This window comes from Pinus tabuliformis, chromosome X, assembly GCF_031772625.1.
Source record: "Pinus tabuliformis cultivar Carrire ecotype Pingquan chromosome X, CPIR1, whole genome shotgun sequence".
In the NCBI taxonomy this organism is placed as follows: domain Eukaryota; kingdom Viridiplantae; phylum Streptophyta; class Pinopsida; order Pinales; family Pinaceae; genus Pinus; species Pinus tabuliformis.
Window position 1 is genome coordinate 1313939596 of NC_142308.1, and position 21126 is coordinate 1313960721.

General features: G+C 38.3%; 1 pseudogene; it reads right to left on the minus strand.

Moving 5' to 3' along the window:
* Positions 1 to 876: 876 nt before the first annotated feature.
* Positions 877 to 7554, minus strand: LOC149144925 (uncharacterized; annotated as a pseudogene).
* Positions 7555 to 21126: the final 13572 nt, after the last annotated feature.

Genomic DNA, 21126 nt, shown 5'->3' on the forward strand with positions numbered 1-21126 from the left:
TTCCATCACCATTCATGTTCCTCAAGTTCCGTCCCAACATATAAAAACAAATATCCTTCCTTTGGAGAATACTCCCCAAATGGAGAGTGTATCCATTGGAGCTCATCTTCTCTATCTTGAATTCTAACATGAGAGATATTTAGGGCCCCCATATAGTTGTGTCATAGCTGATGCCAATATTTAGGCAAGTTAAGAGCCCAAGTAGACAACCAACCTTGAGCCCATAGAGTGGAATTATCTGGCTCACCAACTTGATTTAAGGTTCTTATACCTTGAGTAGCCATGTGCTACACCATAATCATTTATATTAAACATAACACACAAATTATAAAATTCTTTACGCCATACATTAACCTATATAATATTAAATATTTTGTACCTATAATTTTAAATATAAATATATTTTAAAGTACAAAGTAACATAGTACTTATCACATTTAAAGATACAAAGGATTTAATATCATGTGAATTTTAAAATACATGAAAAATATGTAACAATATGCTTATTTCTTCCCAAAATACATAACATTCAATACCATGTTTATTGCTTGTTACGATACATACTATGTATTGAGATGTTTATTGTGTGTGAGGATAAATAGCATTTAATGTTGTGTAAAGTGCTTAGTGTCCCTCGTGCAACTACTTGCTCATGCCACATGTAAACCTAATTAGTTTGACAAGATTTTTTTTATGTAAGGTGCTTAGGGTCTCCTGTGCAACTGCTTGCTCATGCCACATGTAAACCCAATAAGTTTGACAATAATTTTTTGCCAATGATTGATCACCAATGACTAAATCCAGAAAAAACCAGTTTTCCTCATCCTATTACAATATGGCCATTCCCCCATATAAATAGCGATTACCAACGATGCCTTACCATCGATGAATGAAGACACCATGATCTCTGTGAGTTTGAAGGAACTGCGGGCATTTCCATTTAACTTTTTCAGATAATTTTGAAGACAACTGCAAGAAGAGCTCTTTAATGAGACACATGAATCATGTTCCTCTCATATTCATCATCTCTCTGGTCACATGTTCGAATCCCATTTTCACAACCACGAAATCCTGATACCTAACACTCATTTCACTTAGCCATCCTACAATGTCAAAACACCCTTTGCTTCTGCTGCTGCCATTATCTTGCCATCCTACAATGTCAAAACACTCTTTGCTTCTGCTGCTGCCATTATCTTGCACTACTTGCTTTATCGAGTTGAGAGACGTCGATGACAAAGACTCGAATCCACTCATATTGAGGGCATAAGTATCAAATGCTTGGTTCTGCTTTGGATAAGAAGCCGAGAACCACCCTGCATCTACATTGATAGTGTTGTTACTGTTACCCCCAATTTGCACATAAATATGGTGTTTACGGTCATTGATGTCTTTTACATTGGGTAAGAAAATCGCATAGCTATGATTCAATGTCAGGGGCGAGGGCCACCACAGGGCTCAGAGAATGCATGAGGTTGGAGGGATTTCCCATGTTCAGACGCTGCAGGGAGACCAACATTACTGCGATGCCATTTGGCTTGAGTGTTTTCTCGATCTCAGAGGCAAGAAACGATCGAACTTTGGCTCAATCAAATGACCCTGAGAAAACAAAGAAGAAGCTCCAAGAACAAGTTACCGGTGATTCGTTCCACGTGGTAAAAACATATTGGACAAAGGAGGACGAAATTCAATATGATTGAATGAATTTGCCTAGTCCAGCTCCACAGAGGAACACCTTTAGTGTAATTTGTTTTGTTTTGTTTGTCAAGTTGTCTGTGATCTTTTAGGGTTGAATTGTGGCTTGAGGAGTCATGACCTAGGGGTATCTAAGCTATCAAAGTCACTCAAGGATCGCACCTGGCCACACTAGTGCTTAGTTGAATGGATTTTTTAGTAGGTCTCCTCCCCTAGCATAGGGCACAACCACCCCATGAGGTTTGATCCTAGGTCGCCTTGCTGATGAGGCCCATCCTCAATCGATTGTGCTAGTAAAACTTGACACCTCCCATTTAATTATTATTTACTTTAATTTTAATTTTAATTTTTATAATTATTATATATTTATGCATCATTTTAATAAATGATTATTTATACATATGATTTATTAAAAAATAAACATAAATATCGATTGATTTATTAAAATACCACATAAAAGAGAAAAGTACGAAGGTTAAAGATGAATTAAACAAAATGAAAAAATAAATTGTATAAAATAATTAATTAATTAAAAAATAATACGTTTTAAAAATATATATAATGAATAAAAAAAAAAACATAAAAACTGAAATATATGTATATATATAATTTTGGGTTATTGAAATATATTATTTATTTTATTTATTATTTAAAATTTAAATATTTTAAATCAGTTATATATATATATATATATATATGTTTTAGTTTAGTATTAGTTTTCATATTATATGTTAATTAAAATTATCATGATTTTTTAATATTGATGATTTTTATCTCATTTATTTGCGTTTAATTTTAATTAATAATATATAAAATAATATACAATTAAAATTGTTTTATTTCTATTTTTAATTTCCAAAAACATAATATTAAACCAATTATATATAAATATATATATTTATTGTTTTTATGCATTCTTTGTATGCTTTAAATTGTCAGGCCAGGGTAACTCCAAAATGGGCAGAAGAAAACTGACTGATTATTTCATTAGATAACTATTGTTTATATACATAAAATGGGACGGATTAGTTCATCTTCTTGATGACTGTTCACGTTCCAGTTTACCCAACCGTTGAAGATTAGGTGTGAACATTCCCCCCTTAATCTGAAGGGATGTTGGTGAGTCCAAGCATCGTTCTGAATCTTTCAAGCTTTTCTCTTCCAAGCGCTTTGGTGAAGATGTCTGCAATTTGCTCATTTGTGGAACAATGACGGAGATGGATTGTTTTGGCCTCAACATGATGTCGGATCAGATGATATTTAGTATTGATGTGCTTAGTACGATCATGGAACTTTGGGTTCTTGGCCAACTTTATTGCAGAGGTGTTATCAATCATGAGTGGAGTTGATTGTACTTGTTTTACCTGCAAATCTTCAAGAATTTTCCTGAGCCACACAATTTCTTTCGTTGCTTCAGCTGCTGCCACGTATTCTGCTTCTGTTGTGGAATCTGCTGGAACTGATTGTTTGCGTGATCTCCAGGAGACAGCTCCTGATCCAAGACTCATAGCATATCCTGAAGTAGATACCCCAGTTTCTTTGTCTCCATCGAAGTCTGAATCAGAGTATCCAATCAAGCTGCAGTCGTCCACCTGTGTATACTTGATTCCAAGGTCTTGAGTTCCCTTCAAGTACCTTAGAACTCTTTTTGCAGCAGACCAATGTCCCTCACAAGGCTTTTTCATAAACCTGGAGAGGATTTCAACAGCAAATGAAATGTCTGGTTTGGTAGTAGTGAGGTAGATGAGACTTCCTACAAGCTGTCTATACTTTGTTGCATCCTCAAATTCCTTTCCTTCAATAGATGTGAGCTTCAAGTTTTGTTCCATTGGAGTAGAAAGAGGATTGCACTTTGTCATGCCAAATCTGTTTAACAAATCTCCAATGTATTTCTTTTGAGAAAGAAATATGGATTTTGGATGTTGGGTTACTTCAATGCCAAGATAGTAATGAACATAGCCCAAATCAGTCATTTCAAAACTTTTTCCTAATTCTTTCTTTATGGATGCAATATAGCTTTCATTGTTCCCTGTCATTAAAAGATCATCTACATATACCACAAGATATACAACTGTTTTGCCAACTTTCTTGACAAATAAAGTTGCATCATCAAGATGAAAATGTTTGAAGTTGAGTTTCAGAAGATGTTCAGTTAGTTTTTCATACTAGGCTTGTGGTGCTTGTTTGAGGCCATACAAGGACTTCACAAGTTTGCATACTTTGTGTTCATGTCCTTTCACAGCAAATCCTTCAGGCTGGGACATAAAAACATTCTCTTTTAGATCTCCATTCAAGAATGCAGTTTTTACATCCATTTGATGGACTTTCCAACTGTTCTGAGCAGATAGTGCAAAGAGTGTCCGGATGGTGGCCCATTTTGCTGTGGGGGCAAAAGTTTCCTCATAATCGACCCCTTCCTTTTGTGCAAAACCTTTTGCCACAAGCCTAGCTTTGTGCTTGTCAAGTGAGCCATCAGCTTTGTACTTGTTCTTGTAGACCCACTTGCAGCCAATTGGTTTGGTTCCAAATGGAGGATCAACCAGCTTCCAAGTGCCATTCTTTATGAGGGCATCATACTCCTTCTGCATTGCTTCTTTCCATTAATCATGAGAAGCAGCTTCTTTGAAGGAAGTTGGTTCAAAATCTGTAGACAAGTTCAATTCACAATCATAAGTAACATCCATATCAACAGGTGAATTAGAGTTATCTGCATCACCTCCATCTTGTTGGTTTGTATTTCTGGTTCCTGTTTTTCCGATTTCATCAGGATGAACACTTTCAAGTGTCTTTGTCAGCCACTTTGGGGGACCTTTCTGAGATGGTCCAAGCTGCTCTGTTGATTGAGTTGGGACTGAATCAAGATTGAGTCTCCCAATTCTATCAATTACATCACTTAAAGGATCATCCGGTGTTGGAGTTTCATGCAAGGGAGATTGTTCATCAGAAGAAGATTCCACATGTTGATCTAGTATGGGAATCCCCCCTTCAAGATGTGGAATCTGATTATCAAACTCTTGAAATGATTTCGTTTTTGTGAATCTATCCAAGCGATCAAGTTGCCGCTCAACAACATTGTCAGATTTGGATGATTCAAGAAAAATGACATCTCTAGATACAACAAACTTTTTATTTACTTCATCATAGAGACGATATGTTTTAGAGGTGTTTGAATACCCCAGGAAGATACACTTACGACTTCTAGCACCAAGTTTGTTTCTATGTACCTTTGGTATTAAAGCATAACAGGTGGAACCAAAAATCCTGAGGTGTTTTACCGAAGGAACATGTCCATACCACAATTCATAAGGAGTCTTGTTTCTTACAGCACTAGATGGACATCTATTCTTTATATATGCAGCACATAGAACGGCATCAGCCCAAAACATTATCTTTACATTTTTGAAGAAAAGCATGGATCGTACCATATTCAAGATTGTTCTATTCATTCTTTCTGCTACACCATTCTGTTGGGGATTATAAGGTACAGTTGTTTGATGTTTGATCCCATGTTGGCGAAGATAGTTTTCAAATTCATTTGATGTATATTCTTTTCCATTATCAGTGCGAATAGACCCAATATGAGATTGTGCATCATTTTCAATCCACTTATGAAAATTCTTGAATGTTTGAAAAGCATCAGATTTGTTCTTCAATAAATAAACCCAACACATTCTGGTGTAATCATCAATAAATGTCATGATATATTTATTTCCATTTGCAGAAGGAACAGGCATTGGACCACATAAATTTGAATGAATGAGGTCAAGCTTCCTAAGTGCTCTTGAATGTGAATCATGAAAAGACTGTTTGCTATGCTTTCCTAGAATGCAAGCATCACATTGCTTCTGTTTTCTAGGAATTGTAGGCAAACCAGCAACACCATTTTTCTTTAATAAGCGAAGACTGTCATAGTTTAAATGTCCAAATCTAGCATGCCATAATAAACTTGATGGAAGTGTACCTTCTTCATGATGAGAAATATATGAGAAATGTTGTGCATGAGCAGAGGTTCCTTGCAGTTTAAGAAGTCTTTCTTCTTCTATTCCCCTCATGACAAGTGAGTGGTCAAATGCCTTTCTTACCTCAAGCTTTCCATCAAACATATGAATGGAGTGACCTTGCTGGTGGATGTGGACCATGGACAACAAGTTTCTCTTGAGCTGTGGGAGATATAGAACATGGTCCAGAAGAAAGTCTGGAAGACCAGGCAGTTTAAGCCTGATTGTGCCAAGCCCTGATGGCTTGATTTTTGACTGATCTGCAAAGTATACTGCTCCATCAACATTGTCAGTGAAATCTTCAAAAAAATCTTTCCTGAGTCATATGACAGGTTGCTCCTGAATCAAGCAGCCAATCATTTTTCGAAGAAGCAAGTGAAGCATTAAACAAATCTTCATTTACTCCAATGTTACATTGTGCCTCAATATAGTGAGCGGATTCAGGTGCTTTACCTTTGTCTGTATCATCAGTTTTACCTTTCTACTGATTTCTTCTCTGCTCAATTTTGTCCCATGGTAGCTTGCATGTAGAAGCATCATGTGATCCATTTCGTTTGCAGCGAATGCAATGCAGATCTACCTTTTCTCCTTGAGAATGTTTGCCCCCCCTGCCTCTGAAGTATCTTCCTCTTCCTCTTCGTCCACCTCTTCCTCTTGTAGAATCTTGAGCAGGATGCTTTTCTTTATGAGCAAGGCAAATAGTCTCTTCAGAAGATTCAGGGACTGTCTTCTTTCCAAAGGCTTTCTCTCTTTCAGCAAACTTTTTCACAAGAGAGTCAAACGTTATATCTTTAAGATTTCCATTTGCTTGTAATGACTCAAGATAATTGGAGTAGGTAGGATAGAGTGCTTTGAGAAAGGCAATAAGAGAGATATCCAGCTCAACCTTAATGGATTTAATATCATGCATTATAGACTTTATTTCAGATGCAAGAGCAAGAGGATCATTATTTTTCAGTTCAAGAGTGAAGAGTTTAATCATGAGCTGAACAACTTCAAGTGCAGAATGTGAATCATAGAGTTCTTTCAGCTTTTGTAAAGCTTCAAAGGCAGTGGAATAGGATGAAATATGATGACTTACTTCTTCATTTACAGATGCTGCGATCAATGCATAGGCTTTGCTGTTCTTGTTTTCCCAAATGATAAGTTCTTTATCTGATGTAGGCTGCACAGGGTCTTTGTCTTCTTCTCCGACACACACTTCTTTCCACAACTCATTGTAGATGAGGGTGTGTTTTACCATCCGAGACCATTCAGAATAGTTCTCCTTGCCAGTGAGAACTATTCCTACCATAGAGATGATTGAATGCATTCTGTAAAAAATTACTTCTGCTAAAAAAATCCTTACGTTATAGTCTTCAAATCCCTCTAATATTTTGCTAAAAGCATCAGCATTTCATTGTACATATCACTGCAATACTACTATGTTTTGAAAAATGCGCAATGGATCACTTCAATATATCACTTCATTCTATTAATATATCACTTCAATATATCAATACTACAAATGCTTTGGTATATAAGACATTCTGGAAACACCGCAATATTTTGAATGATATACAAACGCTTTGAATTATTTAAACTGTGTAATATCATGAAGTCAACAAACTGCTCAACGCTATACCAAAACCGCCATCATAAATATATATTGAAGTTAAAATCAACAGCACAACATTATACCAGAACCGCCATACTGAAGTTAAAATCATCTCTCTTGTCATATATCGGCATTCTCAAACTTAAGGGACTCACAGATTACAGAGCGACTTCAATCCATCAGGAGGACCATGCCTTGTGCTAGCACAATAGCCTCTGATAATGGAGCTCTACCCACATTTAAGATGAGCGAGTCCACCTTCATTGCCAGCTTGATGCCGAAGCAGGAGATCGGTGCACAGAAATTTCTCGAGACACACCCTACTTATGATGGGAGAGGGGTGATTATTGGAAGAATCCATCTGGAGAGTGGTGAGTAGGCTATAAGTTGGTATATGATCTTTTTACAGAGACATTGACTACTCGCTTAAAGAAAGAATGAAAGAAAAAATGGGAAGAGAAACATGCGGAAGCCACACTGGAGGCTTTAAGTAAGCTCGCGGCATTTGATCAGAAACACCCTAAACCTGGCAGTAGCACATTAAAAAAGGAGCGTGAAGATCTTCAAAACAGAGTTGATTATCTTCAGAAACAAGCGGATTGCTATGAAGACAAGGGCCCAGTAATAGATGCTGTTGTATGGTATGACGACAGTGTATGGAGAGCAGCACTTGACACACAAGACCTTGAGGAGGATCCGTCCGAAGATGCTGCGTCCGATTGGGATAGGCTTTCTTCAGATGTAGATATGATGGACGCCAACGCCGAGGGCGAGGCAGATGATTTTGAGGATATGCCGCTAAATAATCAATGCGCCACTTCTGGAGTGGAAATCTGGTGATTGGATTTGTGGTAGGTCAGGATGTAATGAGCATAACTTCGCCCAGTAGAATGGAATGCTTCAGGTGCAGTGCTCCAAGGGAGTCGAGAATTGAACGGTAATCGAGAGGCGGTTGCAGAGATTGAAGCTGTTCAGGAAGGATAAAAAATTGTGTGGAGAGGCAGCGAAAAAGGGGTATAACTGATGCAACCAGTCAAGGTATAACCGACACTTCATGCGCAGAGAATCAACATCATTGAGACGCAGGACAGAGGCGCTCAGGACAGAGGAGCGCTCAGGACAGAGCAGCGCTCAGGACAGAGGAGCGCTCAGGACAGAGATAAGGGAGTTACAAGGAATCTGGGACCTGCGCTCTGATACCATGTCAGGCCAGGGTAACTCCAAAATGGGCAGAAGAAAACTGACTGATTATTTCATTAGATAACTATTGTTTATATACATAAAATGGGACGGATCAGTTCATCTTCTTGATGACTGTTCACGTTCCAGTTTACCCAACCGTTGAAGATTAGGTGTGAACATAAATATATATTAATAATAAATATTGGAATTACATACAATTTTTATGATAACATTATATATATATATATATATATATATATATATATATATATATATATATATATATATATATATATCTTTTGAAATCTTTAATTAATTAATTAATTAATTTATTATTATTTTTTTAGTCTAAAATTTATTTATTTATTTATTATTATTTTTTTAGTCTAAATGTTATGTATGTATTAATTATATATTAATAAGTAATATTGGCATTTTTAAAAATAATAATGAGAGTACTATTAATATTATATTATTTTTGAAATTGTTATTTTTATTTTTTAATATATAGATGAAAGTTAAAAATATTTTTATTTTGTTTATTCTTTATTTCTTGAAATTAATTATGAAATCTATGGTTCTATTAATTCATGTGTTTCCTTGATGGACTAATTAGTGAAGGGATGGAGGTGGGGGTGTTAGATCATCATCATTGTAGGAAATACCCATGGCAGACACAATCTTTTTTGCCAGGAAGTGTTATTAATGTCGAGTCGTGCATGCATTAAATTTGATGGATTCTCATTATTCCACATAACGGGAAGGTCTTGCCTTGAAGGAGTTCGTTTATGGTGAGGTTATTAATTTTTATTACATGGAATTTCCACCAGGTTTGTTACATAAGGACATGCTGAATGTGTTGCAAGTGATCCTCCCAATTTTTTTTTAAGATGAAGATGTCATCCAGATAAAGAACTGCAAATGAGTTGGGGAAGGGACACAATATGTCATACATCAACCTCATAAAAGTCGCAAGGGAATTTTTCAACTCGAAGGGCATGACCAACCATTCAAAAATTCCTTCCTTGAATTTGAAGGCGATCTTCCATACTTTTGTGGGCTCTATTGGAACCCAGTGATAACCAAACTTTAGATCGGTCTTGTTGAAATACTTGGCCCCCTTGAGCTAGTCTAGAAGGTCATCAATTTGTGGGATTAGATACCTGTTCCTGACAGTGATTTTGTTTAGTGCCTGATAATCAATGAAAAGCCTCCCAGTCCCATCCTTCTTTTGTACCATTACAATCGGGCTCCCATAGGGTGAGGAACTCGGCCGGATGTGCCATTTTTGTAGCAACTCCTAGATCTACTACTTGATCTCTTCATTTTCTAGCATGGAGGGGAGATATATCAACCCATTGAGTAGAGGTGCTCCGAGATTCTGATCGATTGAATGCTTGACCTGAAAGTGCAAGGGTACCCCTGTGGGTGAGGAGAAGATGTCCTTTTATTCTTCCATGAACTTATCCATCTGATTCTGCTGCATGGAGGAACCATTCCTGGGGGCCATGGATGTGGCCACAATCTTCCCCTTAATTTGAGAGTGAATTAAAAAGAAAAAAAAATTCCCAGTCTAGGAGATGATTTGACTGCATTGCTTAGAAGAGATCAAAGAGATGGTGGTAGGCAGGGCTATCTCCAGTGTTCTATACAACTTATTGCCCAAAGCAATATTAACAATGTGAGGCCTAGATTCACACACAACATGATTCTTCCGTAAGTATGGTTGGCCTAATAATACATCACAAACTTCAAGATGAGCAACATCATACAATACCTCATTTGTGAAGGCCTTGATGCTATAGGGAAGGCGACACTACTCGTTAACGCATAGATCTCATCATTGGTGAAGCCAGCTAATGGTGTACGGTTGCGGGTGTAGTGTGGTCGATAGGCCCAACAACATCATAACCTTTACTAAAATGAGTTTCTTTTGGATTTTGTTGTCGACAATGAACTTCAACGGAGAACCCTTCACCCACATTTATGAGTGGAAGAGACACTCCCCCTCGTTTGGATCTTTGGGCTCAATCTTCTGGACCTTGTTGGTGAAAATGGTGGTGGTAGGCCCCGCATCAAGAATTTGCTTCCCTTTATCATTCCCCTTATTGGGTTCTAAATCAGATTCAAACATGTATTTTACTTTGAAGCCTTCAACTCGACCACCAGTGATTGCTTGGCTTGACACTCACTTGTGTTGTGAGTGGGGCTCTTTGGAATTCACACCACTTTCCCTTATCCTTCTTTGTCTTTGTGGTGTTTTTCTTTGCTTGCAGCTTCAATGGGTTGTCCTGGGTCACCCTACCTTGGCTTCTATAGTTTGGGGGTGCCTTTCCCTTGCTTTAGATTCACATATCCAAAGTCTCACTTCTTCTATTTAAATTTCTGCTCAATCTTGACAGTGTATAGATAGGTGGAACCAAGCGAGGAGATGTCCAAGAACTCCATCTTGTCCTGGATGTATTTGAGTAGACAATTGTAGTATTTGAGTACCAGATGCTACTTAGAATCCTTGATACCCAACTTCGTGGAAAGGGTATGAAAAATATTTGTCAACTTCAGCACGTCTTGGTCCCTTACCTGTCACAGTGTGGTCCACTTATGTACTTACCTTCATAGCTCCCAATGCGGTAATATTGTTCTGCGACAGTGTCTCATAAATAATTCGAAGTGGGTGTGACTGAAAACAGTGAGGGTTCCCTCTCATCCCTCTACTGAAAGTAGGTTTCCCACCAGTCCTTGGCATAGGGGGTGGCTTTGAGGAGTGAAAAAATAATCTTTTCCCTATTGGGAAAATCATGAACCAAAAAATATCCTCCCGAAATATTTAACCATTTATCTACGACATCTATATTTATTTGGCCTTCAAATATGGAAATTTCGAAGTTGACTTGTACCTTAAAGGGAGTGGCATCTTCAGAGTGGTTGTCGAATGAATATGCATCATCTGTGGGCATCCCTTAAAGGATATGGGAAAATTTGTCCATCCTCACGTTCCTTTGTCGCTCAAGGGATTCTTCGAGAAATATTTTGGAAGGGTCTCCTTCTCCCTCATCTTTCTTTTCTTCCACCATGGGAGGTCGTCGAGGTTGGTGAGGTCGATCTTGCAAAGGTTCAACCAGTTCAAGCCCTAACTCCTTATACCCCAACCATGTTGGGGACATCCACAAAAACACAGAGAAATAGTAGACCTATCTGATACCACTTATCTAGATTTATGAAGGATGATATGAAATATAGATATAAATATGAACACAAAAATACAACAAAACCATAACTTCAATTCGTTAATAACAATTATTGAAATTTGTATACATGCAGAATGGAAATAAACTAGCTTAGGTGATGGTAGCTTATCTATGAGAAGAGATGTGGGGCCTACATGCCTTTTGAACTCTGTTACAATGAGGCTCCAAGGCCTATTTATTATTGAGAAACAATGGAAAACCCTAAACATCCAAAAACATAACCCTAAGAGATGAAGTGCCAAAAGTCTGTGTAACACCCTCCTCCCACATCCACCCAAGTAAGCATGCCAACTAGTTAAACATGAGACGAGAGGCTACTGTCATCATATTCTACCTCCTATGTGACTTTAAGGAAGTGGAATCGATGAAAACATCACACAGAATCATCGAACATCATCAACAAAACCCTTAGGAGACAAGTCAACCACTCAGACAACCTGTCCCTGGGTCCCAATGCTTTTCTGGATCTCTTAGGCCATAGTCGCTCTCATACTATAGGAAAGGGAGTGACCAACAACCTAAAGTTGCTCTCATAAGCTTGTTTTCCAGTGACCAGGGATCAAAATTACCAATTCTGTGCCAACAACCCCGGGAGTTAAGCCACTTTTGTAGGTCCCAGAGATTAAGCCACTGCCTATAATGGAGTGATAGCTTAAAATCATTAGAAATATAGGGAAACAATGAAGTAAAAACAATAAACTAAACAAGACCATAACCAGACCCCTACTCGCCATGCCAGGCATTTCATCAAACATATCATCAACTTGTAACCTACAGGTCTAAACAATAGAATTAAGTGTAGGGATCTCATACTTATCTGAGAATCGTTATGAACCATTGTTCCTTCATGTCATTTGTTGCATTATCATCTATTAGGCCATAGATACACTATTCATTAATTTACAAGTAAAAACATCATGTCATACATAGCTGTTGTGATAAAATTTAAATATAACCAACATAATAGGAACGGAAATATCATAAACATATCAGCCATTAAAATCCACATGTACATCAATACATTTTCACATGAAATCAAGGGAATGAATTTCTCATTAATGAATACAATAAACCAACCATAGATGGGAATACCACATTCCACCTTACCATAGAATGGCTGAGACAAATCTCTCTTCATCCATTCACCCCCGTGTCATATTCTAAGCATGAATGTTGGACTCAAACCAAAAGAACCAATTAGGGCATACCGAGGTTAAACCACCTCACCCTCATCAACAGAAGCTAGGCTTTACCATAATCCATCCTGGATCACTAGGCCAACACAATGAACACATCATACAGGCTTTACCATGATCTCCACTCAATCATTAAGCCAAACAAGCATGGATGCCACCAGATTTCTCCACCTACACCATGAGGAATTTTCCTGTCTCCTAGTCTCTCGGGCTTTACCACAATCGAAACCCAGATCACTAGGCCCTAAACCAAGACCCACTCTCCATGATTTACTTCATATCCCAAACCTAGGATTATTAGTCCCAACAGAGAGAAAACTACCTCTTGGCTTTACCATATATCCTACCATTCACCGGCAAGGATTCCTAGGCCCACCAAGGCAACACAATCTTGACTTTACCGCAACCCATAGTCTGGCTCAGGGATTACTAGGACAGTGGCTTTACTGTGATCCACAGTCCAATTTAGGGACCACTAGCCCATGTGCTCTATCATTCAGAGATCCACCCCACTCATCTTTGAATCCATATGGAAATCCAGCTCAACCAAAACATGAGAACCCCATCACACCATGGCTATCTAGAAATGGCAAGGCTAGGTTGAAAACATTGTTACACCTAGGAAAACCAATGCCATGATAGAAAACAACCACATGCAAATTCGTGCATGCCAAATATAGCAAGGAAAATACACATCCAACTTAATACCTGGAATGAAGCTTGTTGTAGTTGTGTGATCCTGCCTTTCCTTGCTTGATCTTTGCTTCCTCTTGCCTTCTTTTCCTTTCTTGATCCAATGCCAAAATTTCTCCAAGAAATTCTAAGTGTCCAAGAGTATGAGAGAGAGAATAATGAGAGAGCTCCAAAACTCAACTGACAAAAAGTTTACCAATTGATCCTCATAAGCCTTTTTATGAATGAGGCGTCTATTTTCTTCATTTTCCATTATTTTCCTTCATTTTCCTCCTCACATGCAACCTGTGAACTTTTACCTCCCTTCTCTCCCAATATCCATTATTTTCATAAATAATTGTGCCAAAAATGCCATGTTGTCTTTCCAAATCCCTAGCCATTGCCTTTTCCAATTTTCTTAGCCATAAACAACCAAACGAACACACCCTAGGATGTCCTGCCCAACATTTAGCTTGGAATAAGTGTCCCATCAATCATGGTTATTATTTTTAACTTTTATAACATGGAATTTTTACCATGGCTATTACAGAACCCTCCCCCTTGGGGGACACCATCCTGGTGTTCAATAACACATATACCTCATCAACCCACTGAAAGAAGACATACTTCTTATGGAGATTTATAACATAGCTCGATGCAGTATTTACAATGAAGGACCTTCTCAAAAGAAAAACATCATGACGACATACCACATACTAGAGCTTTATAACATAGCTAATTACAGTATTTACAATGATCATCTTGCTAAGTTCCAACCCACATGACATCATAACATCATAACATCGTGATAACATAACCACATGATAGCATAGTAACATGACAACCTAATCATAATGAAATAACACCCATACCACATAGTGGAGCTTTATAACATAGATCATGGTGATATTTACATCCATATACATGTGTACATATAGCAACATCACCATGAATATATACAAAAAACATATATCAAATCATATACTAAAAAATATGTTAAAACATATAATAAAAACCATATCTAAGCATATATAAAAACACCATATCAAAGCTACTTTTCCTCAACCAACAAACAAGGAAGGATACATAGCCCGCATCTGATCTGCCATCTCCCATATAGCTTCATTGGGCCCAAAGTGCTTCCATTGCACTTTAAATTGCTCGATTGCTTGATTTCAGAGCATGAGCACCTTTTTCTGTAATATATAATGAGGCTTCAGCTGGAATTCTCCATCTGGTTCCACCTGTAATACAGGCCAGTCAATCACATGACAATCATCCTTAACATACTTCTTAATAAATGACACATGGAAAACATCATGAACTTTAATTGTTGGAGGAAATGCAATTTGATAGGCTATTGGCTCAATCCTCTCAATGATATTGAAGGGTCCACAAAACCGTGCTGCCAGCTTGGCACAAGATTCAATTCGCATGGAGATCTTCTTCGGTTTGATGTGCAATTACACTTGTTCCCCAACCTAGAACTCCTTGAACAACCTCTTCCAATTTGCATAGATTTTCTACCTATCCTATGTTGCCTTTAGATTTTTCTTTATAACCTGTGTTTCTTGTTCCATGTCTGCCAACATCTCTAGTCCAATCAACACCCTATTAACCGGATCACCCCAACTGATGGGAGTGTTGCAACACTGCCCATACAATGCCTCAAAAGGACTCATCCTCAATGACTCCTGATAATCGTTGTTGTATGCAAACTCTACCAAAGAAATATACTCTTCCCACTTCCTTTGTTGATGCATCACATACATCCTCAACATGTCCTCCAATACCATGTTAACCCTCTCTATCTATCCATCTGTTTATACATGATAAATTGTGTTAAAGGCCAACTTTGTGCCCAAACCTGTAAATAATTCCGTCCAAAACTTGGAAGTGAACTTTTCATCCCTGTCTAATACAATATTCTTCGGAACACTGTGTAGTCTAACCACATCTCTAATGAATACCTATGCCACATCACTAGCTGAGAATGTAGACTTCACTGGAATGAAATGTGCAATCTTTGTTAACCTGTCCACAATGACCATGATGGAATCATGTTGCTTCACTGTCTTAGGCAAACTTGTGATGAAATCCATGGAAATGACCTCCCATTTCCACTCTGGAATTGAGATCAGTTATAGCAGTCCACCTAGATGTTTACACTCTACTTTCACTCATTGGCAGTCAAAACACCTCACCAAAAACCCTACTACATCCCTCTTCAAATTTTGCCAATAGTAAAATATCTTCACCACTGTCAATGTCTTATGATATCTTGGGTGACCTAAAAAAGGTTTTGCATGAAGCTCCCTCAAGATCACCTTCTTTAGCTCACTATTATCCAACACATATATCCTATCTTGGAACCTAACCAATCCATCCGTTGTAAGACAATAATCCATACCCTGTGCACCTGCACCTATACCTATACATATGCCTATACATGTACTTCCACCTGTACCTATACCACTACATGTACCTATAATATCACCTGTTCATAATCTCCATATACTTGACATCCTCCTAACCTACATGAAAGATCCTATCCTATACATCTGTCCCATAGGAGCTCATATCTTCCAAGTTATGTACATGTACTCATCTACTGAGAGCATCTTCCACCCTGTTATCTTTACCTTTGATGTACCTGATCTCAAAATCAAACTCGTTGATCGTGGCCAACCATCTAGCATGCCTGACATTTAGATTCAGTTGGTCAAACAAATACCTCAACCCAATGTGATCACTCATCAGTACAAACCTACTGCCACGAAGATAGTGTCTCCACATCTTCAATGCATGTATGATCGTTGTTAACTCAAGATCACGTGTCGGGTAGTTCTTCTCGTGCTCGTTTAGTTTCCAAGACTCATAGAATACCACTTGTCCATCTTGCATAAGAACTCCACCAAGCCCTCTCTTGCAATCATCTGTGCATACCACAAACTCTTTATAAATATATAGCACTAGTGCATGTGTCAAAAAATAAGAATTCTAACCATTTCTTACCAATCCATTTCAAAGGTCCTTCCTTTGTCTACACATCAGCATCAATATGTGAATCATTCTTAGACACATCATTCATGGAATCTTCCTTTCCATTTCTGCCATCTTCTCTTTCCACCTTCTCCTTTAGCTTTTGTGGAAGCATTATTGGATTCAGAGTCCAACACCTTTCATAAAGATGCCCTTTTTTATGGCAGTAAGTGCACCGCATGTGCATCCTCTTGACAGCATGATTTGCCTTGTCTAGTGGACCTTTGGCTGCTTGCTTTCTTTCCTCCAAAAGTTTCCTGTATGTGGCCATTCTCTTCCAACATATAGAAACATGATGGTTATCCAAACCACAAAAGGAGCATGCAATTATTTTCCCATATCTATGTGGAAATTTATCGTGATTTGAAAAATCAAAAGGACTATGGTTAGCACCAGATTTATACCTGCCTCTTTCACCTTTATTGCCTTCATGAGGAGGTGAAGCAAATGAGGAAGTGGCTCCCTTTGGAATTCCGTCAATCTCTTTAAGAATGTCAAAGTTTCGACAATTCTCTGGTTCAAGGGTGTGCTTCTGAACACCTGCATCCTAGAATTTATGTTTCAAGCTATTGCATTCCTCTTGAACACATTCTTCACACTCTTGAGATAGAGGACTTGCAATGAAACTCCTTCTTGGAATGGTTTCAATGGCTTTCATGGTAGCTTTGGAACTCTCTCCATAAGACTGTCCAAATCCAAGACCCAAATATTTAGGCCTTTCCTCAACCATTATTGGTTCAATGATACCTTGTGCATGCTTTCCCAAGCCCTTTCCTTCATAGCCCATCTTGGACATTAGCTTAGAACCTATGCCTCTAGTATGTTTTTCAAAAGAACCCATACAAGCATTCTCAGAAGAATTTGAAGACAAATTTGAATGGCTTACCTCTTCTTCAAGCTGGTACTTGACTAAGGTTTCTTGGGCAAAAAGGCGTTGTGACTCCAACTCATGCATCCTTTTCAGGTTCATATTTGCAATATGAAGTTGCCTCTCCACTTCCTGCAATCTGTTAACAAGCAACTACTTTTCTTCCTTCATGGAATTCAACTACTTTCTAAGCATGCTGCTCTTCCTTCCATCCTCATACATTTGTCTCACCATATCCATCATGGTGGACAATTCTTGCTTCATGTCTTCATCAAAGAGTCTTGTGAAGAGAGCAGAATTTGAGGACCCACTTATAGAAGTTGTCATTATGCCAATGAAAAAAACTTCAACAAGATAAATAAAGAGCTTATTTAAGCAACCTCTTGCAATAAACCTCTTGTGCTTTGGATTTCCTTGAGGTCCTTTGGGATAGAAGAATGCCTTTAGCTCTTCTTCCTTCTTGTCCTTCCTGGACTGAGCTATCAATAGCTTTCCCTTTACCTCTGCAGACTCAGAAAATAGTCAGTTTGCAAAACAAGCATACAATCAGCCTCTTGCTGTTCAAACGCCTTTCAGACAAGCAATCTTTGCTTTGTCAACCAAGCATTTTGATATGACCTTCCTAAAGGTGTGGTTAATCAATCTTAAGCTTTGATACCACCTGATCTGAAAATGGGGCTCTTAGGCTTCTTGTCTAGCTTACAAGAACCTCTCCCACTTCCAAATCTTGAATTTTCCCAAGTCTATTTGATTAACCAATGTGGAATTAAGAAATGCTTGAAAATATAGGCATATGCTTGTATTTTATTGATGGATGTTATGTGCTTTAAAATCTGTTGTGTATGTTGATATTTAAATGTGCTTGAGCATATATATATATATATATATATATATATATATATATATATATATATATATATATCGATATATATATATATATATATATATATATATATATATATATATATATATATATATATATATATATATATATATATATATATATATATAGCAGTGAATAATGCAACAAAGAAGCAAACACATAAAACAACAATGTAATATGGAGTTCACCCTGATGTCTTGGGCTACATCTCCTTGAGCTCTAATCACATCGATTAGGCTCTTTGGGATTATGGCTGAATTCTTTTTACAAGTCCTTGACTCAACTCCATATGGTTTACAAATGAACCAATGGGTTCATAATACCATCTTACCCCTGGCTGTCCTTTAGCTGCAAACAGTTCTAGGCTTCTCTAGACTAATTCTTTCAGTCAGTGCTCTGAGCTCCTTTGAGCTTCTGGCTTCTCTGACTCCCTCAGAATTGTTTACTGTCTCTGGAATCCTTCTTGTGTCTTCAACTCAGACAACACCAGCAACAACTCGAGCATTCGATCTCTTTGCTGTTTGATACTTCACTGAAGTATTTATGCGCTGCCTCCAACCTCTGGTGGCTTTGCTCTATTAAGCGCTTTGGCTCATCAAGCTTCCCAATGGGTTCCTCAATGCTCCAACTCTTCCCACACATTCACTGAGCATTACGAGCCTCCATGAGCTTCTTGGAACTTCTCCTAAGCATCATGCTACCTCCATCAATGAGAATTCACCACTCTTTGTGTTATCAATGCTTCGCGCGACCTCCAAGCGAATGAATCAATTGTGCTCTCGGTGTTTCCTCTCGGCCTTTGCGAATTTCCGTGCCTCCCTTTACTTTTCGTTATCCCCATTCTATCTTAGCACTGCCCCCTTTTCTTGGCTCTCTGTCTGTGGCTTCAAAGCCAAAGCTGCACTTCCTGTTCATTTCAGATTCCTCTTCTAGGCGTTATACAATCATTGCTTAACGCCAAGGGGAGGTGGTCACCATTTCTGTGACGTAAGAGTGCCTCGAGCCTCTTGGAATCCTTCAGAATCCCAAACGCAGTCGCCTTCTGTTTTACACAGGAAAATGTATTTTAAACGGAGAAAATCCACCAAAACTCAATGTATTGGACTTCAAAAAGTCCTTAAATCCACCTTATTCTCCTATCGGGTCCGCTTGCAAGTCGCCATCGCATGCCGAAATGGCCCATCCCTTTGTATTTTGGAAATACATTAAAAACGATGAAATTAACATAAGAAATGGCTTTGGGCAGATTTGTAATTATATACATTTCCATTCCAGAACCCTTTTGGGTCTAGTTTACATCGCATATCACATGTCGCTAGGCCTGGGGTCCTTCCCTTTTGGGATCTGCCGATAGCGATCCGCCGATATTGACGATCGTAGTCGCAAATCGCATCAGCCCTTCTCAATGCTATGGGTCCTTCCCCTTGGGTTATGTGCGATGCGATAAAGTGGCAATCGCTTATCGCAATCGTCGATGACCCAAGGCCCTTTCCTTATAAATAATTGCAATGTGATATTTCCTTTTAGACCAATCAAATAAGGCCACGTGACCCAATCCCAGCCTACCAAGTGTCAGCTATGGATTGGCCCATGAACCTATACTAAAATCAAAATTTTTTGATATAGTTCAAAATTTAATGAAATTGCCTCCTTTTCTAATGACATTGGGAAATTTTCATTTTACGATAACTCCTTCATTCAGAGTCTGTTCTCGCCCACTCAAGTTGTGTTGGATTCAGAATGAGGAGATCTATGCGATGAGACTATTTCTGAGAGTAGCCTGCGACTTTCATTTTCCTCTTATTTACAAAGGATTTGTGCCATTTGGCACCTTTTACCTCTTGCATGAAGTCTTTTAGACTTAGGGGTTTATCCAGGATCCATTTTTGGATCAATGCTGCCTTGATATGGACAAGGGTGCATCTGGGAGGCTCCATAAGATCCCACAACAAGGGAAAGGGTGCTTCCGAGGACTCTTTTCCCTAGTGTTGTGCCTATGATTCCAGGATTTGTGCCACTTTTTCTTGCCCAAAGGCCAGGTCACTGCCCAAAACTCAGTGACACCTTCAGAAATGAAATTTCACAATGAAACAAAGATACATTTGCAAAAACATCAACAAGGATTGGGTTGGACCCCTACTAGCCATGACATGCATTTCGTCAAACATGTCACAAACATGAAAGCTACAAGTCTTAACAACATAACTGAGCATAGGGGTCTCATACTTATCTAAGATTCACTATGAGGCATTGTTTCCTTACCACATTAGTTGCATTATAATATCTTATGCCATAAATACATTTTTCATTCATTTACAAGTAAAAACATGATGAAAGCCATACATCACCATTATCATGATACATATTCATATCCAACATAATAACATCAGAAATACCAAGAAAATAAAAACCATATAATCCATATATGAACTAGTATAATACTCATGAAATAACAAGGAGAAATAACCTCATATTAATGATGCAATGGGAAACTAGGTTTGTGACTTCCACGAACCACCCGACCATAGACATGGTTGAGCCAAATATCTCTTTAGACAGTCATCCCTATTAGGTTGTGTTATTCTTTCCATGACTAACCCACGTAGTGAATTGGGGGATTAGAGGGGGGGCGGAGCCCCCCATTTATTGTGTCGATTGCACAGCAGGGGGATCACAGGGGGGGCAACAACCCCCCCTATTCGGGGGGTTTGAGGGGGACAGGTAGGCCCCCTCTATGGGGTTCGG